Source organism: Anabrus simplex, chromosome 5 (genome assembly GCF_040414725.1).
Source record: "Anabrus simplex isolate iqAnaSimp1 chromosome 5, ASM4041472v1, whole genome shotgun sequence".
Taxonomy (NCBI): Eukaryota; Metazoa; Arthropoda; class Insecta; order Orthoptera; family Tettigoniidae; genus Anabrus; species Anabrus simplex.
Genome location: NC_090269.1, coordinates 93136448 through 93160958, shown reverse-complemented (window position 1 = coordinate 93160958; position 24511 = coordinate 93136448). Strand labels below are relative to the sequence as shown.

The 24511-nt window shown below is 38.0% G+C and overlaps 1 protein-coding gene across 3 annotated transcripts in view; it reads left to right on the top strand.

The window, feature by feature from the left end:
• Positions 1–24511, top strand: part of LOC136873781 (activating transcription factor 7-interacting protein 1) — a 457029-nt gene that overhangs the window by 213567 nt on the left and 218951 nt on the right. The window lies entirely within an intron of this gene.

Genomic DNA, 24511 nt, shown 5'->3' with positions numbered 1-24511 from the left:
GCTAACATGATCCCACCTCAAATCACAACGGAACCCCCTTGCTGCTGCTAATGCTTCAGGATGAAGGGCTTATTCTCTCACCAGCTCGTCTCAAGATTCGGGTGCAAACTTAATGGTGATTTCATCAGGAAAAAATGTGTATGCTTCCACTGTTCTCAGTGCCGTGAGCTATGAGTTGTTGACCACTTCACACGAGCTGCCCTGTAATGTGGTTTAAAAGTAGCTTTTGGCACAGGCCTGCTTAATATCGGTCTTCTGTTGTGCAGCAAATTTTGCCCTGTCTGATCTGACACACTCATTGGGCAGGTGTCCTTCCAAAGATCCTGGCAGAATGAGGTGGCAGTAGCAACAGGTCTGCGACATGCTGAAAGCAAAAAATATCGACCTCCATGCAAGTTGTTTTGCTTGGGTGTCCTGTCTTTTGTCAATTAGCAACCGTTTGTTTCTCCCTGAACTTTTTCCAAAATATGGAGACATACCTCTTACTTCATCATCAGTGGTGAAATGCACTTGTTGCTATTCTTTTTCATCATTGTCACAATTCAGATGTAGTCAGTAGCAGAAATGAGTTCTCTTGGCTTGTTTATCTCAGTCCTACATGTGCTGTCTGTATACCACCAACCTTACAAGTGATATTTAATTGACTGATATGACATATGTCTCTTATCGGACAAATATTGAACCTAATCCAGGTGTAACATTACTATGTGTCTGACACTGGCCTACAGTGCAGTGCATCCTGTAACATGTTTGAGGTACTGTGACATATACTGTGTGAAGTTGTAATATACAAAACATTTTTTGAGCACTGTGCTACACTATATTGGTAGTAGGGACATCTCTGGCCTTCGGTTCAGAGGGCCCCAGTTTTGATTCTTGGCCGGGTCAGGGATTTCAACTGTATATGGTTAATTCCTCTAGGTTGGAGACTAGGTTTTTGTCTTTGTCTTTATAAACTTCCCCTCATCTAAATGCAACACACCTAACCATCAGCTACCAGAAAAGCATGCAATCCTCCACATACGATTGGTGTAAGGAAGGGTATTGGCGGTATAACTGGGCCGATCTATATCAAGTCCTGACCCCAACAATAGGGAAAGGATAGAAAGAAGAGGATGTCATATAGGCAATACAAACAATAGAATCAATTATTACTATATAATGTAGTGTTATATTTTAGTACTCTGGAGTTTTTTTCTGGTTATAGTAAGCCTACGTGTATTTAAATTACAATAAAATTAAAGAAGATTACAAGAACTGTTCACTTTGTAACCTTTTACATTTTAAACTTTCTGAGAAATGTTCTTTGGAGATTTTTGTGTCATCGTGGTAACTTATTTCCTTGCTGCAGTAAAATACGTGCGGCACAGTGTAGCAGATTCCCACGAACTTCCTAGTTTCAGGTTCCTGAATTGCTGAGTTTTGTGGAGTAAGTGGTGGGTTATTCACAATTCATAATATTTTCCTGTGTATTACTCTAATGAAAGGTTTTTCACAATACAGGATGCAGAAAGTACAACATATGTTGAAATAATTGTTAAAAATTAAAAAGAAACTCGCCTACGAAACTGGAGAAATGACTAGTTCTTTGTAGGAAAGAATGCTGTGATGCATGACTTGTCTCTCGCACTTGTTTCGTCATCATGTGGCTTCGCTGCGCTGGCAACAGGAGAACAAAATGTCCATAGCAGATGCTTCTTGCTCCTCCACATAACGGAGCATTCCTTCTGCGGCCTGTAGTCTTTCCATATTACAGATCTCATGACTGGTCCGTATTGAAATGTACATTGATTCAACAATGATACAAAAGTTTATTGATATCCACCTATCAATACACATTGGGTTCTTAAAAATTAAGATTTACATCTTGTCATTCTAATTTAACGGGACGGTTTGCCCATTGTATGGGCATCACCAGCCGTAATCTCATGCCTAAAACATAAAGATGAGGATCCTGATTACTCTAGTCAAAGTGTTACATAAAGAAATATATGTTATAAAAATGAGGGAAACTGAAGTTCCCAAAATATAGTTTACACAATTAAAACATGTTTAAAAATATGTACGAGAAAAATTAGTAATGTTGGCGCAATCTTACATTGATATCCAAAAAACATTTTTAAAGTAACCAAACTGTCCTTTACGTAAACGATAAAGTCTGTGGCTAAAATTATGGCCTTGAAGTACAAAATCATAATGAATGGAATCTGGTTAAAGGCAACCCAAATTTGAAGTCTTAGAATGGTAACAATGATCCTTAAGTGCCTTAATCATTTAAAAAAGACGTTAAATATTTTTGTAGAAAGTTTATGTAGGCCTATTATCATAGAGTATACAGACAGCTATGTGATTGATGGAGATATTGTTATTAGATCGTATTTGTAAGGTGAGTCCACAGTCTTCTCTTTTGTTGAAAAAGCAATAAAAGATTCACGGCTGAGTGTTGTCGTGTGTGTTTTTACTAGCTGATACAATTGTTTCTTTGTTGTGCTAATAGTCAAATGGGAACGTTCATGCTTGATGTTGGCTATAGTTTGAATGTTGAGAACAACTATTGGTGAATTGTGGTGAAGAATCTGTAATGAGATGAGGGTAGAAAGACTTCAAGTTTAAAGATTTAAAGAAAAGACGGCTGTATCTGGCAGGAAACGTTGTGCGTATATTTACTAACCCTCTCGATTTTTGTGGTGTGAACTAGTTGCCTTTGCAGCGTCAGAATGAGTGACACTTGCATTTCTTGTATTGTATCTGTGTGGAACTGAGGGAGGGGAGTGTGATGCGGGAGAGGAGATGGGCGGAGCATTACGCTTACACACTGTTGGCTGTGGGAGGGTAGTAGGGACGGACACAGTGGGAGTTACCTTAATGGAATGGCTGGAGCCTTTGTGGATGTTATTTTAAGATTTTTGAGAATTTTATTTTGATTTAAATTCAGTGATTGTAACAAGTTGGGCAAAATCTCATATAAGGGATTTTTCATTTCAGTTACGTTGTTCAGATTAAGGTTTTTGTTATAGTATTGATGTAAATAAATATAAATGCTTTCTAATTCATTCATTAATTTCTCTTTGCCTACTCTGTTGATAATTGTGAGGTCCTGTTCAATAGGTGTAAAACAATGCCCTGTATCCTTCATGTGAGAACTCATGGCTGAGAACTTGTTGTGTTTATTGGTATTATAATGCTCTTGAAATCTTGTGAAGAAACTCCGGCCTGTTTGCCCAATACACGAAGCATCACGTTGGGTGCATTTGAGTCTGTATATGCCTGAACTTGAATAGATGCTACTGTTTGAGTTGATTGTGTTGTGATTGAGAAACAGGTTTTGGTTAGTGTTTGTTGTCCTAAAACCAATGTTGATATTTTGCTCTTTTAAGGGATTTGTTACCTGGTAAGTACCTGGATTATTGTAGGTGAAAGTGGCGAACTTAGATTTTTTGGGTTTATCTGTGACGGGGTTTGTTGCTAATTTGTTTTATCTTGTTAATTGTTCGGTTCACTATTTCTGTTTTAAAATGTTAAGTTTTTCTAAATTCTTTATATAATTGATTTCTGTTTTTAGGTTCTTAGGTGTTGGAGGGATTTTTAAGGCTCTGTAAATTAAACTGTAGAAGGTGGCCTGTTTGTGGGAGTTAGGGTGTACTGATGAATTTTTAATTGTTAGTGAGGTATGAGTAGGTTTTCTAAAAATTTGGAAATCGAATGTATTCTTATCGCGTGTTACTGTGATGTCTAAAAAAAAGATGGATCCGTTGACCACATCCTCCTTGCAATGATCAATAATAATCTTAACAATAGTAACACAATTTTTTAATCATCCTCGACCAAAATTTAAAGTTCACCAAGGAGGATGACGTCGACGGATCCATCGGGAAAGTTTGTTATCTTGGGAGATTCTTCTGTTCATCGCATTGGCTAGCCTGAGCATGCAGTAATGATTATCAGTCGTTTTACCGCCTTTCTAATGTTTATGTTAACCTGATGTTTACATTGTGATTGTGCTCGTATTCAGATTTAACCTATTTTTCTCAAAACACAATTGTTGATCAGTTACGTACCTTTTTCTCAGGAACTAAAATCTGTACCATCTTGAAATTTCTACCACATACTGTGCAAGTACCAGGACATAGCCTATAACAGGATCGCTTTAAAACTATTACTAGTTATTGAGATAAGTTATGAAGTATAACAAAGAAAATGCCATTACAAAATGCTCAAAAAGTTTGCTCGATATCAAACCCATCAATATAAATCTGTTACAGGCTATTAACCACACATTTGCAAGTACATACTCCAATACTCAAGGTTCTGAGTCTTTTAGATCATAAGAAAATGGTACAAGAACAAGTTCACCAAGGAGGATGACGTCGACGGATCCATCGGGAAAGTTTGTTATCTTGGGAGATTCTTCTGTTCATCGCATTGGCTAGCCTGAGCATGCAGTAATGATTGTCAGTCGTTTTACTGCCTTTCTAATGTTTATGTTAACCTGATGTTTACATTGTGATTGTGCTCGTATTCAGACTTCAACCTATTTTTCTCAAAACACAATTGTTGATCAGTTACGTACCTTTTTCTCAGGAACTAAAATCTGTACCATCTTGAAATTTCTACTTTGTAAAGAAAGGTATGAAAGCAAAGGAAATTCATCTACGGCTGTTGATGCTTATACAATGGGCGAAACATGTCCCGTTAAATTAGAATGACATGTTAATTTTTAAGGACCCAATGTGCATTGAATAGGTGGATATCCATAACATACGCCTCTGGTCATAGTTTTTTTCAATCATCACAAAATTCAACTGATGTATAGCCGTAAGTTATTGTAACAATTATTCAAAATCTCATAAATATAGCTCAGGTAGTTTAGGATATATTCAATATTTATTGGGAACTAACGTTTACACTACCTGGTTCCCTTAAGCCACTTAAGGATCATTGTTACCATTCTACAACTTCAAATTTGGGTTGCCTTTAACCAGATTCCATTCATTTTGATTTTGTACTTCAAGGCCATAATTTTAGTCATCATCATTTACGTAAATAAGGACATTTTGGCTATTTTAAAAATGTTTTAAGGATTTCAATGTAAGATTGCACCAACATTATTTATTTTTCTCGTACATATTTTTAAACATGTTTTAATTGTGTAAATTGTATTTTGGGAACTTATAACAAGTTTTCCTCATTTTTATAACACATATATTTCTTTATGTAACACTTTCACTAGAGTAATCAGGATCCTGATCTTTATGTTTTAGGCATGAGATTACGGCTGTTGATGCTTATACAATGGGCGAAACATGTCCCGTTAAATTAGAATGACATGTTAATTTTTAAGGACCCAATGTGCATTGAATAGGTGGATATCCATAAACTTTTGTATCATTGTTGAATTACTGTAGTCTTTCACAGTGCGTCATTTTTCAGAGTTCAGTTTTAATCCTGCTCCATCTATTCTCCAGCACCACCACCAGCAACATCTTTGAAGCCTGGAATTCCCTTCATTAAGTCCACAATTTTGCAGTTTTCTGTCTCTTCCCTGTTTTCTTGAAACTAGTTTCCTGAGTGGACCGCCAACGTTCTTCGGGAACAGACGAGGCTTATATATTCAATTTCATTCCAATATTCATATATCCACCGCGTTATGCCCAACATGTCTATTTTCTTTAGTTTATCGATCATGTAACATTTTCCTCTGTGGCTAAGGCAAGAGAAGTGTTTCCAAAATGTCCTGGTTCTTTGGTTCACACACCAAAGTCATGTTAGGAGGGAGACAAATGACTTACATTAAAGAATGTAGGTTTTCATGGCCTATTATAATTTATCATCATCGTCATTATCATCATCATCACTGTTTCAACCAGAAACAGGGAAGACAGAACATCACATTAAAGATTCAAAACACTTCTTACAGAAGTTGCATAAGCTATGGGTGGATGTAGGTGAGATCCTGGTAAGTTTTGATGTTGCATCACTTTTTACTAATATACCGGTAGATGAAATGCTTGCTTACATCAGACAATACCTGTCTGAGAAGTTGACCAGTCTGGCAGCAGTTTGTTTAAAATCTACCTACTTCTACGAGGATGGTTTGAAAAGTTCTCGGAATCACCGCTAGAGCAACAAGGTTCCCGTGTAATAATCGCACATCCTTTGTGAGTGAACACATGGCGCGTCAGTGCTCTAGCTGCAGGAGTGTGGTAGTGACGACTCTTTGTTGTTCCCGCGTAGTGATTTGTGACAATGGAAAAAACTGAGATTCGAGCAGTGATTAAATACTTTGTAAAGAAAGGTATGAAAGCAAAGGAAATTCATGCCGACTTTCAGAACACACTGGGGGACTCTGCTCCTTCATTTTCAATTGTTGCCAAGTGGACCAGCGAGTTAAAATTTGGTCGGGAGAGCTTGGATGATGATCCGCGTAGAGGACGGCCAAAAAGTGTAACGACCCCAGAATTTATCGCATAAAATGGTCATGGAGGATCGTCGACTGAAATTGCGGAAGATGGCTGAAGCTGTAGGGATGTCTTCTGAACGGGTATATTATATTTTAACCGAAGAATTGGGTATGAAAAAATTATCCGCAAGATGGGTGCCGCCGCGGCTCTTGACATTGGACAATAAACGCACCAGATTGGAAATGTCCGAACAAAGTCTGGCCCGTTTTCAGTGCAACCAACAAGATTTTTTGCGCTGGTTTGTGACTCAGATGAAACTTGGGTCCACTACTATACCCCAGAGACAAAACAGCAGGCAAAGTAGTGGAAACATGGTGATTCACCACCACCAAAGCAAAGACAGTGCGTTCGGCCGGAAAGGTCATGGCCTCAGTTTTCTGGGGTGCAAAAGGCATTCTGCTGATTGATTATCTTCCTACTGGCCAGGCAATACTATGCAAACCTCCTAGACCAACTACAGGAAAAGATACGCAAAACAAGGCCTGGTTTGGCAAGGAAAAAGGTCATCTTTCATCAAGACAACGCTCCGTCGCACACAAGTGTTATTGCCATGGCAAAACTTAATGAACTGGGGTACGAATTGTTGCTACATCCACCTTATTCACCTGATTTGGCACCATCAGACTTTCATCTATTCCCCAAGCTGAAAATTTTCCTCGGTGGACGGAGATTTTCTACAAGGGAAGAACTGACAGCCGAATTGGAGAGGTATTTTGCAGGCCTGGAGGAATCTCATTCTCGAGATGGGATCAAGGCATTGGAACATCGCTGGACCAAATGCATTAGTCTACAGGGAGACTATGTTGAAAAATAAAAGCAGTTCCACTGAGGTAAGATACTTAATTCTAGTACATTCCGAGCCCTTTTCAAAGCACCTACGTACTACAAAAGGGATTATTATGAACAAGAGTGGGGTCACCTCTGTCATCAGTGGCTGCAGACGTTTTTATGGAATACTTTGAGTCTGCTGCATTAACTTCAGTGCCGCTTAGACCTATGTGCTTGTATTGTAGATGGCACATTTTCAGTCTGACCTCATGAAAGAGAAGCATTAAATGAATTTTTGAAGCACCTAAATTCTATTAACAGGAAAATCAAGTTCAGAATGGAAATAGAAGATGAAGGTAAATTAACTTTCCTTGATGCGCTGGTGTACACTAGGCCATGCAGTGTACAAGAAACCCACAGACTCTGAAAGCTAACTTCATAGGTCCGCACACCACCACCCCTGCCAAAAAGCAGCTCTCCTTTGTACAATATTTAATAGTAGGGTGAATAACGTTGCAGGTGCTGTTGACCACTCGAGTACATTAAGAGAACTGACGACAATGTCAAAAAAAAAAAAAAAAAAAGTGGCTATACGTCAAAGTTGTAAAGAACAAGGAGCCTAACAGGGATAGTACAAACTAGGACTGCAGGAAAAAAAAAAAAAAGTGTTCCCTCCTTATGTGGCTGGAATTACAACGAAAGTCCAGTTTTCACCACAAGCTGGAAGCTCAAATCTTTCTCGAGCAGTCAAAAAGTAACCACCTTTTGAAACATCTGGCGTCTGTGAAGTTCCATGTGGTTGTGGTCATTCATATATCGATATGACAAGATCAGTGAAGAAAATGCTATAAGCCAGTCTGCCATAACAAAACCATTCTGCAATGCAGACCATCAAATCCTCAACCAAACGAGGGTCATCGCGCCTGTAAAAGACTATTATAACTTGAACAGGGAAGACAGCTTCAAGTTCAAATACATGGAGACCTATACTCCAGAAGTACATAAGTAACACCACCATGGCATGGCGCGACACAGTCCAGAAAGTGTTGGCAGAGGGTGGCAAGATGGTAATTTCTGTCCCATCCTCCACAGGACATCACGACGATCCCAGATTCCAGTTGGGAGGGGGGCTGTGAATAATGTGATCCACGTTCCTTGAAGTATTTCTATGCTTACTCTCAGCATCAGTCCTTCATATGCTTTGCCCTGGTGAAAGCCAATGAAAATTGGCTGAAAGCTTGGGTTTTTGTTAACCCATTCACCATTGCCCATTTAAATCTCCTGCTGGCACTAGCATATTGCCCAATATTGGGATTTCACTCTGTGCATTTAATTGGAAAACACCTCACTGTGTGGACAGAAAGGTGGTTAAATAGACGTACGAGTCATGGATATGGGGAATTCGGCCATTTTTATGATACTTTTTAAAAACTAAAACTACATTGATTGTAAATCTTTCTTCTACGTAACTTAGAAAGTTAGAGAGTTATTACATGGTTAAAAATGTGGTTCTCTTCAAACCCAGACAAACTAGGCTTAATCCTTGATCCAGTTAGCCATCCTCCTGGTTTCGACCTACCTAGAAAAAACTGGACGTCATTAAATCGAATAAGAACCCAACATGGCAAATGTCAATACTGGAAGTATAAATGGAAGATTACTGTGAACCCTTACTATGATTGTGCCAACGTGCTCCAGACTCTTCAACATATCGCTATGGATTCCCCAGTTAAATTGAAATAATAAATATGGTAGTTCAACCTATACAATACAAGTAAATAAGAGATGTAGAGATTACATTCTTATTTAATTAAAAGTGGAAATGGTACCGGTTTCGACCCCAGTCTGGGTCATCATCAGCCGATTATAACTTGAAAAACAGTGCATAAGTAAAAAAGAAGTTAACGGTCAAGTCCACACAATATCAGTTGAAGAAGCGATATAAAAATGACGGGGGTAGGCACTGTAAAATTCAGACGAAGTGGAATGTAAGTCACTTAAAAGAAGTAATGCGTAATCTTACGAGCATCAGCACGGCACATGCAATGTTTGGCACTGTCTCACGATGTTCACGAAAAGCAGAGAACAGTTAAATGAGCCAGACTGCATACACCGTCAGGCACAAAGTCACAACACAATCCAAATATGAAGATCTAAAGAAGCCGAAGACGAGCAGCTCAACCGAAGTAACATGCAAGCTCTTAGAAGATCAGCGCAGTGTTTACAACGTCAAGTGCTATAGTTTCATACGCTGACGGTGATTGAAGGATAGATTAATGATCAAGTATTTGCTTAGTTCACGAAAATGTACTTATATATACATATATATATACACTTGCAATACGATTCAATATAATTGAATACGTAATTATGATCTTGAAGATTTTTAGAACAGTTGATGTGAAAAAACAATAGTGAATAGAAAAAATGGTAAAAAGCGCAATACCGGAAACAAATTAAAACATGTATGCACAGTGCGCTATTTCTTGAATATAAAATATTCAGGTCGTGATTCAAGTAGTCAAAGTTGGCGGACGCAAGGCATAAGTTTAAATAAGTTTGGGGTGAAAAGAAAAATAGGATAAATTAATAAAGAAAGAAGATTAGTGGATAAGAAAAGATCAAAAGTGTTTAAAGTTGAAAGGTGGTGAGAAAGGACAAGATAGGAATGAAGGAGGGGTAGTTTAGGGTGGGTTAGGAGGGTGGGTTACTGGAGGTACAAAATGTGGGTAGGAACTTTGTAAGGCATTGAAAATTGAATTCAGGTTTTGAAATTTAGAATTTTTGAGAAGAAGAATTAGAAAATCAAATAGGATGTTGGGTTTTTCAGAAATGTCGTTTAAGTTGAAATTGGGGTTGAAGTATTGGTCAAGGTGAATAAAACAATTTTCAGTAGTGTTAAAAAAATAAAAAACAACCTACATTGCCACATTCATTTTGGGCCCTCACTTTCAAATTTCAACTCATGCCTTGCGTCCGCCAACTTCGACTACTTCAATCACGACCGGAATTTTTTATATTCAAGAAATAGCGCACTGTGCATACACGTTTTAATTTGTTTCCGGTATTGCGCTTTTTTCCATTTTTTCTATTCACTATTGTTTTTTTTCACGTCAACTGTTCTAAAAATCTTCAAGATCATAATTACGTATTCAATTATATTGAATCGTATTATAAGTATATATATATATATTGTAACCGTAAAAGCTTAATTTGGCGACTAGCTCTGCATAAGACTCGGCCTAGGTTGTGACCGGTCGTTATCTGAAAGGTTACAGGTGAGAGGGAAGCAAATAAGTATAATGAAGCATTAACCGTTTAAAACAAGTTTATTCATGAAAGAAAATCAGGTTTCAACATCACCTCAGCTCTTCAGTTGTAATGGATACCTCTCCCTGGGGTGGAATTGACTCTGATGCATTGTGGGTCAGAAAGTCTATCTATGGTGCCACCATCTTCCGAGCTGGTCTTGAACCTCTGGAAGGACCTGAGTGTCTCGAAGTCCGGATGGCCGAGGAGCGACTGAAGCTTGAGTTGTAATGTGGCACTGGACAGGAAATAGACCCTAAGAAACTGACCTGCACAGAGTAGATAATGGTTTGTAGTGGTCTACACATTTGACTTCACGGTGGGATCCACTAAAAAAACACTGTTATTGCTGATGAACTAAACTCAAAATTACATCTGTAAGGTCTCAACCACGGAAATAAATAAGTCACTTTATTAAACTTGAAGATGAAAATTTCGGTGGAATCGTGACGTAGGAAATACAACATTCCACACAGTTCAAGTCCGAATTAGTAACAAATGAAATCAAGTATTTATTCTGGGAGGAATTTACTCCCGCTCGATAAATGAAGAAATACTGTCTTTCTAGAACTGTCCTGGGTTCGATACGAGATATTTTAACTATATCAGTTATTTAACCACAGTCTTAAGGCTGGAAATAAATCTTAAGTTCAATGGCATTGTGAATTTCAACTACCTGTGTCAGTAGCTTGTAATAAAAAAAAAAAAAAAAAAAAAAAAAAAAAAAAAAAAAAAAAACCGTATAGTATCACTGTCACCAAATTCAATCACCTGTATTGAATTACGTCTTACTATCGGCACAGGTTTATCACTCGTTAGGTCCAAAGACAAAATTATGTACAGTCGAAGTTTCTCAAACGACAAGGTTCTCTCACTATTAGCAGTCAATGTGAAGTTTAAATACTGTCACTAAATTCAAATTGCACTGTTCCTGTTAAGAGTTACACACCTAAATTGTTCGCGTCTTAACTTGTACACAACTCCTATTACCACACGCAAATCACGCTATAATTTTCTCTAAGTTTTGGAGATGTATTAGTAGAATCAAAGTCCACTGAGGCGCGAACTTGCACTCCCATCGGAAAGTCGGACTGGCGACAAGCCTCATGGTGACAGCAGAACCAACAGCCGATCGACCGGCCTCGACTGTGATACAAGGTACACTGATCTGACGAGCGAAATGCTCGCCTATTTATCTGTCCGAAAGAAATTAATGATGGAAGGAAATGGAACATTCCACCTGACGTAACACGACTCTAGAACATGTTACTCAGTCGTGACGTTTCACTTCCGCTACGCGCAGCTGTCATGGCCGCAGGGGAACGAGTTTGGCGGGTAGCATAACTCCGCATTCATCGGGACTTTTAACAAGAACCATGTTACGGGTATTATATATATATATATATATATATACATTTTCGTGAACTAAGCAAATACTTGGTCATTAATCTATCCTTCAATCTCCGTCAGCGTATGAAACTACAGCACTTGACGTTGTAAACACCGCGCCGATCTTCTAGAGCTTGCAAGTTACTTCGGTTGAGCTGCTCGTCTTCGGCTTCTTTAGATCTTCATATTTGGATTGTGTTGTGACTTTGTGCCTGACGGTGTACGCAGTCTGGCTCATTTAACTGTTCTCTGCTTTTCGTGAACATCGTGAGACAGTGCCAAACATTGCATGTGCCGTGCTGATGCTCGTAAGATTACGCATTACTTCTTTTAAGTGACTTACATTCCACTTCGTCTGAATTTTACAGTGCCTACCCCCGTCATTTTTATATCGCTTCTTCAACTGATATTGTGTGGACTTGACCGATAACTTCTTTCTTACTTATGCATTGTTTTTCGAATTATAATCGGCTGATGACCCAGACTGGGGTCGAAACCAGTACCATTTCCACTTTTAATTAAATAAGAATGTAATCTCTACATCTCTCATTTACTTGTATTGAATAGGTTGAACTGCCATATTTATTATTTCAATTTAACTGTGATACTTTTCAATACGGAACAATGAAATTTTTATCTTTAACTGGATTCCCCACTCAGGAAGTTCAATGGATCAGTGCAGGACATCCACGAGGCCACTGAAGAAGCTGTAAAATGGTTAAGTATGTTGGACATTCAAATCTGACATCACTACATTTTGTGATCTAAGTCTCACTCTGTATGTTTTAAGACTTCTCAAATATGTGTAACATATTTATTTATTATTGTTTGTAACTTGTATTCTTCTGGCGTACAAAATAATAATAATAATAATAATAATAATAATAATAATAATAATAATAATAATAATAATAATAATAATAATAATAATAATAATAATAATATGGTTTCACATAATAGACGTCTTCATAGCCTGAGCCCCACCATGTACAGAAAGTCATTAATATATATATATATATAAATAAATAAATATGCCGGGCGAGTTGGCCGTGCGGTTAGGGGCACGCTGCTGTGAGCTTGCATTTGGGAGATAGTGGGTTCGAACCCCACTGTCGGGAACCCTGAAGATGGTTTTCCATGGTTTCCCACTTTCACACAAGGCAAATGCTGGGGCTGTACCTTAATTAAGGCCACGGTCTCTTCCTTCCCATTCCTGGGCCTTTCCTATCTCATCATCGCCATAAGACCTATCTGTGTCAGTGCAACGTAAAGCGACTTGTAAATAAAATAAAATTAATAGATAGATAGTAGCTGTCCCAGAAAAGGAAATCGGGCACTGCTTGCCAACTCCAAAAATTAAAACAAATGTTTTTCTCTTTCAAGAACTCTGATGTCATACCACTTATTTTGTATGCATTGTATCTAGTTCCCACCATTTTCCCATTTTACAACTTGAACCCTGAAATATTCCACCAACATTGAGAATGGCTAAAGGCTACCTTACACGGTTATCGATATTGATCTATATATTGAACGTATATTGAAACAATAATATTGAAGGAAATAAAATCCATCAGATTTTTTTGAACGCCCACCGGTATATTGAGGCGGCGTCAATATTATTGCTACGTGTGAGAGGTATATTGCCATTAGCGGGCCTTACACGATCAATATTATTGAAGCAATATTATTGACGCCATATTGGTAAGAAAGCTTTAGCTCTCACACGACTCAATAATATTGATCAATAAAGTGACAGTTTCAATTGTGCAGTCAGGGAGGATGGATGTACCGGTTCTAATCGCATGTGCTTTGGTCATCCAGAAGAGAAAAAGGAGGCAAAGAACAGAGTGGACAGAAAGGTGGTTAAATAGATGCACCAGTCATGGATATGGGGAATTGCTTCGAGGACTCAACCGTGAGACAGATGACAACATAAATTTAAGAATGGATGAACAACTGTTTCAACACCTAGTTGCATTGGTTTCACCATTTATAATAAAGCAGGATACTGTTATGAGGAAGGCCATTTCACCCGCGGATCGACTTGCAGTCACATTAAGATTTCTAGCAACAGGCAACAGCTTTGAAGATTTGAAATTTTCATGTTACATGGCTGTGATGCACTGTGTTTGAGTCTAAGTTTACATTAAGCTAAGAAAACAAGCAACTTTCTTTGAAGCAAAATTTATTTGAATTCAACAACTTTACAACTATTATATTATACTATACTATACTATACAACTTAGGTAGAACAAGAAGTTAATATTGAAAAGATGAAAGAGAAATTAGGCAATTGTTCAGAATTCTGAGATGTATATTCAGCATTGTATGTAATGGAGACACAGTTGAAGTTGAATGTGAACTGTGAGGTACGGGGTTGTCATGTCTGTCAGGTTCATTAATTTTTACTGAATTGTGGTGTAGTGTCCCCATTTGCCCTTCGAATATAATGTCATTAATACATTTTTTGGCAAATATTTTTTGCTCTGGGGCCATCGTTTAAGTTCTGCGCCCCAAGTGGAAACTATATGGCAGTCATTGCTTGGCGATTCCTGCAGTTGAGTGCAGGCTAACTTAATAAATTCGTCAGTTGGATCCCTTGGCTGAGATTTCCTTTTCTTGGCAGTCAACGGGGTTCCTCCTGATCGAATTCCTGAAACGTAAAGCGGGAACTAGTTGTAATAATAATAATAATAATAATAATATAAATAATAATAATACAATCTTTTGTCTAACTAAATATTTTTTTTTCAGATGGCCCAATATCCTGAGGAGTAGAAGGCCTTAGCTGAAGACTTTGCTACGTGATGGAACTTCCCACATTGTGTAGGCACCATTGGTGGGAAACACGTATCAGTTGTTAAGCCTGCTCATTCAGGTTCATTTTACTACAATTATAAAGGAACTTCGAGTGTAGTATTAGTAAATGCTAACTATGAATTTATTATGGCTGATTGTGGGGTAAATGGAGGCGTTTCAGATGGTGTGTTATTGGCTACACAAAATTTGGTGAATAATTGGCTGAAGCCACCCTTAGTCTTCCCAATAAAGAGTAGTTGCCCAATTTTGCAGTCAAACTACCGTATGTTTTTGTTGGCGATGATGCATTTTCACTAAATGCAAATTTAATGAAGCCCTACAAGGGAGGTAAACTCATCAATGAACAACGTATATACAACTACCGTTGTAGTAGAGCCTGAGGAGTCTCGGAAAATGCATTCGGAATTCTTGCTGCCCGATTCAGGATATTTCAGAAAGCCATTCACCTATCCCCCGAAAAAAGTTTGAAAAATCGTGTTCACATATTCCCCGAAAAAGTTCGAAAAATTGTACTGGCCTGTTATCTACACAAGTACATAAGGAAAATTTGTTCAAATTACTTCATGCCAAAAGGATCCATGGACATAGAACGTGTAGAAAATGGTGAAACAGTTTTTGGCTCTTGGAGAAACTAGGGTTTTGTAGTACACCCACTAAATTTTAACAGAAATGCACATCATCACTCTTATCAGTGAAACATCTATCATAGATAGCTCCTCAGAATATTTTAATAGACCTGGATCAGTTCCTGGGCAGTGTAAAAAAAGTAATGTTTTAACGTCATCTGCAAGATCTTCCAGAATGAAGAAGTATTGGGAAGAAAAGAAATTATGAAGTGGTAAAAACTGAACTTATTTATTTGAAGACCTTGTTGTGTAAGGTTTGATTTTGTGCTCCAATGTGGACGTAATAAAAGTTTTACAACTCGATATAAATGTTTCAATGACATTGACATTGCAACCTACTTTATGTTCATCATCAATAGTGTTTATTGAATCACTTGGAGTTTGTAGATTCATATATCTCCTCTTCCTCTGCCCCTGATTTTAAAAAAAAATCTTTAATTTTTTTCAATTCCTTCCTAAAGTTGATTTGGAGGGAGTTGATTTTTTTTTTACATTCTCTGTCATTGCATTGGGGTATTTCTTTTGATAAAAATGAAGCCACCGTTCCATTGCTTGAGCTTTCTTTTCTCTGTTCATGTAATCTTCCAATTTAATTTTCCATAGAACCAGCATGGACTGATATAACTAAAAGAAGCATTGATAACAATTATTACCCCTTTTGAAGTGACAAAAAAAAAACCAAATTAATTGTTATTTTATTATTTACAGAAAAACCACGTTTATCCGGACTCCTTTAATCCGGGTATCACTTAATCCGGACAAGCTAAAAAATAAATTCATTAAATAAATAAAAATATTGAAAAACATACTATTCTACAACGAATTATTGCGAAGGGATGTCTTAGTTTTACAATATGGAGTTATGTCTGGAATGTAGGCTACTGACTACTGTACAATGAAATCACGAAGATGTCTTATACTGAATCAGTCAAGATGGATTGTCTTTTGTTCGCATAGCGAATTTCCCAAAATTCCATTTATAGATCAGTCATTTGCCCGTTTCAGCCCCAATTTGTCTGGATAAACGCTGTTTTACTGTATTTTCAAACTCAATGTAAAGACAGTACCTACCTCGATGCATCTTAAAATGAATTTCCTCTCTTCTTCCTTGCCTTGCGACTTCTTTCCCCAGGAGCAAAAAACACACACAAACAACTCAAACACTCATAGGACATGAAATAGAAACAACTTCTGCATCTACAGACTGACTGACGTTTTATTGCACCATATGGCAATATACCCCTCACAAGTGGCGATAATATTGACGCCGCCTCACTATATTGACGGGTGTTCAGTAAAAATCCGACGGATTTTATTTTCTTCATTATTATTGTTTCAATATACTCCTTATCCTTTAAATATATTGATCAATATCAATATTGACTCAATAATATTGACCGTGTAAGGTAGCCTATATGGTGCAATAAAACGTCAAGTCAGTCTGTAGACGCAGAAGAGGTTGTTTCTATTTCATGTCCTACGAGTGTTTGGCTGAGTGGTTTGTGTGTTTTTTTTGTTCCTTGATATGAAACCTGATAAAAGTACAGGTGATGGTGAAAAGAGTAAGTTGCGAAAGAAGTCACAAGACAAAGAAGAGAGGAAAATCATTTTAAGATGCATCGAGGTAGGTATTGTCTTTACATTGACTTTGAAAATACAGTAAAACCACGTTATCCAGACTAACTGGGGCTGAAACGGGCAAGTGACTGATCTATAAATGGAGAGAAGAATGTTTTAAGAAATTCGCTATGCAAACAAGAGACAACTCATCTTGACTGTTTTTTTGTGGGACATCTTCGTGATTTCATTGTACAGTAGTCAGTAGCCTACATTCCAGACTTTAAAACTCCATGTTGTAAAACTAAGACATTGCTTTGTGCCCCAGTGTGATAACAGAGGATGTTAAAAAAATTTCAATACCCTCTGAACCAACTTTAGGAAAGAATTGAAAAAAATAAAGGATTTAAAAAAATCAGGGGCAGGAGCAGAGAAGATTTATGAATCTATGTTGTGGTATTTTGACGCTATGAGCTTCCTCGTCGACCAAGAAACTCCAAGCAATTCAATAAACACTATTGATGATCAGGATGAGGTAGGTTGCAATGTCAGTGTCATTGAAACATTTATATAGACTTGTAAAACTTTTATTACGCCCACATTGGAGCACCAAAATCAAATCTTACACAACAAAGTCTTCAAATAAATAAGTTCAGTTTTTACCACTTGATAATTTCTTTTCTTCCCAATACTTCTTCATTCTGGAAGATCTTGCAGATAACGTTATGACATTACATTCTTACACTGCCAAGGAACTGATTCAGGTCCATTAAATTATTCTGAGTAGCTATCTCTGATAGATGTTGCACTGATAAGAGTGATTATGTGCATTTCTGTTAAAATTTAGTGGGTGTACTACAAAACCCTCGTTTCTCCAAGAGCGAAAAACTGTTTCACCATTTTCTACAAGTTCTCTATGTCCATGGATCCTTTTGGCATGTAGTAATTTGAACGAATTTTCCTTATGTAGTTGTGTAGGTAACAACAGCCCAAAATGATTTTTCAAACTTTTTCGGGGGATAGGTGAATGGCTTTCTGAAATATCCTGAAACTGGCAGCAAGAATTACCTAATGCATTTTCCGAGACTCCTCAGGCTCTACTGCAATGGTAGTTGTATATACGTTGTTCATTGGTGAGTTTGCTTCCCTTATAGGGTTTCATTAAATTTCCATTTAGTGAAAATGCATCATCGCCAACAAAAACATACGGTAGTTTGACTGCAAAACTGGGCAACTCCTCTTTATTGGGAAGACCAAGGGTGCCTTCAGCCAATTTTTCACCAAATTTTGTGTAGCCAATAACACCATCCGAAACACATCCATTTTACCTCACAATCAGCCATAATAAATTCATAGTTAGCATTTACTAATACTACACTCAAAGTTCCTTTATAATTGTAGTAGAACCTGAATTTGCAGGCTTAACAATTGATACGTGTTTCCCATCAATGGCGCCTACACAGTGTGGGAAGTTCCATCGCATAGCGAAGTCTTCAGCTAATGGCTTCCACTACTCAGGATATTGGGGCATCTGAAACAAACATACGAGGGCAGATCAGAAAATAAGTTGCACTTCCCAGTTATGGCCATTTATTACACCACCTATACAACAGCAACACTACTATAACGACATACACTGTAACGGCACTTTTCCACATAGTTTCCAAGAGACTCCAAACATCTCTGCGAACGCAGAACCAACTTGTCGATGCCGGATGCATAGAAATTTCCTTCAGCGTTCTGCAACCACTCTGAGACAGCGGCCTTCACCTCCTCATCGGTCTGGAAATGTCGACCACTGAGCTCCGTTTTGAGCTTACCGAACAGATGAAAGTAACATGGCGTTAGGTCGGGACTGTAGGGTGGATGTTGCCAGACCTCCCACTTGAAACACTGCAGCAGTTCTCTTGTTTGGCGGGCCTTGTGAGGTGTTGCGTTATCGTGCAACAAAATCACACCAGCACTCAAATTTCCCCCGACGATTCTCTTTAATCGCTTTGCGCAACCGGTGCAATGTTTGAGAATACGACGCCGTGTTGATCGTCGTTCCTTTCAGCATGAATTCCACGTGCAGTAAACCCTCCACGTCAAAGAACACTGCCATAACTTTACCGGTTGAAGGTTGAACCTTGGCCTTCTTTCGTTGTGGTGATGAGGGGTGCACTCATTCCATTGATGTTCGCTTCGTTTTGGGGGTGAAGATGACGATTTGCCGCAGAAACCCGTTGCCGTCTGCGGCATAGTGTTGCAAAAATGCCAGGGAGGATTTGTCTGTTGTGCTCATCGGTGAGAAGACGTGGGACCCATCTTTGACACAGCTTACGATATCCAAGGTCCTCGTGAACAATGGCAAACAGACTGCCATAGACATGTTCAGCTGCGTCGCGATTTCTCTCAGTTTAATGCGCTGGTTCTGTTTGATGATCCCATTCACACTGTTGACCTTTGCACGGGTCCTGGACGTTGCGGGCCTGCCTTCGCGATGGTTGTCCGTGATATCCGTGCGTCCGGCTTCGAATTACTGACACCACTTTACGATACCTTGCCGGGAAATGGCCCTCTCCCCATACACAGCACTAATTTCACGATGAATGTCCGTGGAATTCTTCCTTTTTGCCCATAGGAATCGGATTGTCGCATGCACCTCATATTTGGAGTGAACCTCCAGTTGACGCGCCATCACATTTGGCTGCTATTCACACAATACTAGACAAGACACCACAGTGACCTGTCTAACAGACGTGTGGGCAGTGTCTGTCCCTTTCTCTGCTGTGCCCACTTTGAGACACACAGCACGCTGCTGCGGCGCATTAGTGCAACTAACCTTTTGATCCACCTACGTATTTAGTTAGAGAAAAGATTGTATTATTATTATTATTATTATTATTATTATTATTATTATTATTATTATTACAACTAGTTCTCACTTTGCGTTTCAGGAATTCGAACAGGAGGAACAACCATGCTCTAGAACATCAACTATTGATGCTAACACGACTGTGAATACCCCGTTGACTGCCAAGAAAAGGAAATCTCAGCCAAGGGAGAGGGATCCAACCAAAAAATTTATTAAGTTAGCCTGCACTCGACTGCAGGAATCGGCTAGCAATGACACCCATATAGTTTCCACTTGGGTCGCAGAACTTAAAACTATGGCCCCAGAGCAAAAAATATTTGCCAAAAAATGTATTAATTACATTATGTTCGAAGGGCCAATGGGGACACTACACCACAATTCACAATGAACCTGACAGATTTGACACCCCCGTACCTCACAGTTCACATTCAACTTCAACTGTGTCTCCATTACATACAATGCAACCTTTACCTGCTGAATATACATCTCGGAACTCTGAACAATTGCCTGATTTTTTATCATCTTTTCAGTAATTAACTTCTTGTTCCACCTAAGTTGTATTGTATAGTATAGTATAATAGTTGTAAAGTTGTTAAATTCAAATAAATTTTGCTTCAAAGAAAGTTGCTTGTTTTTTTTACCTTAATGTAATCTTTGAGACTCAAACACAGTGCATCACAGCCATGTAACATGAAAATTTCAAATCTTCAAAGCTGTTGCCTGTTGCTAGAAATCATAATGTGACTGCAAGTCGATCCGCGGGTGAAATGGCCTTCCTCATAACAGTATCCTCCTTTATTATAAACGGTGAAACCAATGCAACTAGGTGTTGAAACAGTTGTTTATCCATTCTTAAAAAATTTCTGTTGTCATCTGGCTCACTGTTGAGTCCTCGAAGCAATTCCCCATATCCATGACTCGTACGTCCATTTAATCATCTTTTTGTCCACGCTATTCTTTGCCTCCTCCTTTTTCTCTTCTTGATGACCAAAGCAGATGAGATTAGACCCGGTAGATCCATCCTTCCTGACAGCACAATTGAAACTGTCACTTCATTGATCAATATTGAGAAGTGTGAGGGCTACAGCTTTTTTTTGGTGCATCAATAATATTGATCGTGTGTAAGGCCCACTTAAGGGAGTTTACCCTAACAGAAAAACCTCACCTTGAGTTAGGCCCAGCAAGCCAGCAGGAGGGAAAAAAATTTGTTTTCAACCTTGGATGGAAACAAACTAAGACATAGACCACCTTCTATTTAAAATTCTGGTATTGGTGACTGTGATAAGCCTGAAGTTAAATGGAATTTTTCAAAGGAGAAAATTCCTGGATGGAAATATAAATTAAAAATAGTAACATTAACCCATTCTGTTCTGGGCATTTCCAAGGATTTGAAAAAGATTATATCTCTGTACGTATAGGAGATATTTGTATGTTTCTTTTTTCTTTATGCTTTTTTGAGCATCTAGTTTTTAAAAATGTTGTTTGTTTCACGTCAGCTATCACCTGAGATTTTAAATTTAAAATTGTTTATATATTATACCATATTTTGCGAATGAAAAAACAAGTCTGACGGATTATTAAGTAAGTACAGTTTTCTGAAATACTGTCATATTTTCCCTAGATTTGTTATGTAAAAGTGCATTGCAATTACAAAACAACAACAATAATGAAAATGATATAAAATAATAATAGAAGTAATAACAATTTCATGAAAATGGGAGCTCTTATGAAATTTTATTTATATTTTTATGTGACGATAGTGGCTCGGAAGGTGATGTTAGCGAAGATGATATTGAAGGCATGTAATTGTAATTTTATTCACAAATGGAATTGTAGACATCCAAATAGGAATTCGAAACAACATCTTGCATTTCATTTTGTTTGGAATTAATTTTACAGTTTACCGTATGTTCCCGTGCATTCCATGACTGCGCGAATACATAAGAATATCTACATATTAGTAAAGTTTTCTGTTTTTTTAGATGTGAGTGATTACGATTACATAAAATATAAAACATATAACGTCTATCACATGCTTGCCGCGAAATGCCATTTTTTAGAGCACATTGAGTGACACCTGTTGAAATACTCTTGTGACACATGAAGAAACATGATGTAGTCGTCAGAATGTGTACATAGCTCGTTCTTGATTTTTAGCGAATTGTCAAACCTAACTACGGCTTTGCTCGCAGAGCGGCGTGAACATAATTTTGGCCGCTGCGAGCTATGCTCAGAGTTAGACCCGAAAGAGTTAAATACCATAACCCAGACTGGTATATATGGAAAGCTTGTAGATCTCGTGGAAAGAAGAAAGATTGAGGTCCTTGGACTGCATGAAATAAATTAGAATGGGAAAGGAAATAAATTGCTTCAGAAAGGGACACACTCTGCTGGCATGTAAATAGGAAGGAAAGAAGGTGTGGTGTGGCATTCATAATCAGCATGAATATCAATGCTGTAGCTGATATAGAACATGTTAATAAATGAATTATTAAGGTACATCAGAAAATGAACAAAACACCTTGACCATTGTTCAGGTTTATGCTCCACAGACTGTGTGTAGTCAAGAGAAAGAAGACTTCCTTCAGGAATTAGCGGACCACGTTGAACGAGATAATACTCTTATTATGGGAGACCTAACTGCTCAGGTGGGAACTGTAAGGACAGGGTATGAGGCAGTGAGTGGTCCTCGTGGATATGGAAATGGGAACACAGTGGTGAATGTCTCCTTGACTTCTGCCTATGAAACAACCTAATAAACAGTGTACAGTTGGAATGGAGAGCAGAAATCTCATATTGATGTATGTCACTGCAGACAAAGGGGCGGGAACATTTATTAGAGATGTGTACCAGCCATACTGGCAATTACTGGTACAAGTAAACAAAGAACAAAGATGACCAGAAACCCTAAAAAAGTAACCATCAAAATTGTCAATAAATACTCACCAACTAGTTAGCACACAGCCCATAACACAGAGAATAGTTGGATCCAAAATTAAGTGTAGGCACGCTATGAAATGAATAGTTTTGAAAGAAAAACACCAAAATTTCTTCCTCTAAACAATTAAAATTTAATTACAAATTTGTTTGCAAGAACTTTACAATTAATTGAAACAATACCTTTTTTCCCCTTAAAACTAACGGTGCACCGTTTAAGACAAATTAAATATAAAAGATAGAAATCAATTAAATAAAATAAGACTGGATTAAGTCAAAACATTTTCCACTGAGATGAGGGATGCCCTCTAAATTAAAAACTAAAATTAACATTAAAGAATGAAATAATTAATGAGAAAAATTATCTCCTGGCAGAAGCCCCTAAAATAAGCAGTTTTTCCAGCACATTAATTTCAAAATATTACAGGATTTCTTGCCCTTTAATTTATTATCGGACTTAATCATGAGAGGCAGCGGATTTTCTCGAAGAGACCAGAACACAAGGGGACTCCAGGAAGAGTAAAAGAAAGTAGACAGAGTAAAAACGAAAAGAAACACCAAGGTTAACTTTAGACAGGTCACTAACATGACCCAAAGTTCACCGCGCTTTACTAAAGGTACGGAGGTACCTCTATATATGGGGGACGACCCGCACAAATAAATCGTCAAACCCCAAGATATAGGAGTTAAACACATCAACACAAGAACCACGCCCAAATCAACACAATTACATATATCATAAATACAGAGCGAATGCACTCCAATAAAATAATAAACGAAAGGGAAAGAGCAACAGCTCAAACTTCAGGCCACTGCCAAATTATCACATCAGTCTCTCTCTCTCTCTTTTTTTAAAAAAGTAATTATTATCATCATGCCAACAACTCATCTCCATGGGCAACGGTTGCCATAGAAACAACCAACAAGAGCAAGATCATTATTTTTAAAAAAATATTATAATTTACATACGGAAAAGGAGAACTAGAGAATGGAAATTAAAAGAATAAGAAGATTCGGGTTTCCTGAGAAAATCGCGTGGTATCAATTTTTACAACAGACGACTACGCGTTAGTAAAATTATGTTATTTCTTATTAACAACATATCTTTTACATGATCCGAAATGTAGTTAAGATTTACAATGAAGTCATTTCTTGCAGAAAAATGCAGAGACATAAACAGGTTTTAATAAGTGTTCTTCCTACGGTACGGAGTTTGAAATTGTGCCGTTAGTAAGCCGAACTTCACAAAATTTCCAAGTTCATTTGGAATGAGGATCTATCAGAATTGTTATTCGTAGGAGGGAACAATGTCCACAAATTTAATTAAGTTTTGAGACGACGCAATCCAGCACCAGGAAAAAAAAATCATAATATCCTTAAAAACAGAACTTACATTTGGTCCTTGCACACAAGCTAACGCATGGCGTCAGTCAGAGATCTCGCAACTTTCCAAATGAATAAAATTAGTAAGTAAGTTGACGTCCATTCCCAGAAGAATCATACACAACTTTTGAGGGCTTTAGCTACCCTACTTTATGAATTACCCAGGCATGCTGCGGTATTTTGATGCTCTAGCAATGAGCCAACGCAAGATACATCCAATATCCATGATGGACGACAATGAGCTGGCCTCACGCCAAGGAGCTCCACGAAGCAGAACTTAGCTGGATAGTGAACGAGCTGCGGGAGATAGACTCGCTCTAGAGTTGGTCCAACACTGGACCAGAAAATAACAAGGATAGGAGCAGAATACATCGTATATGGATGATGGAGTATAATCGCGC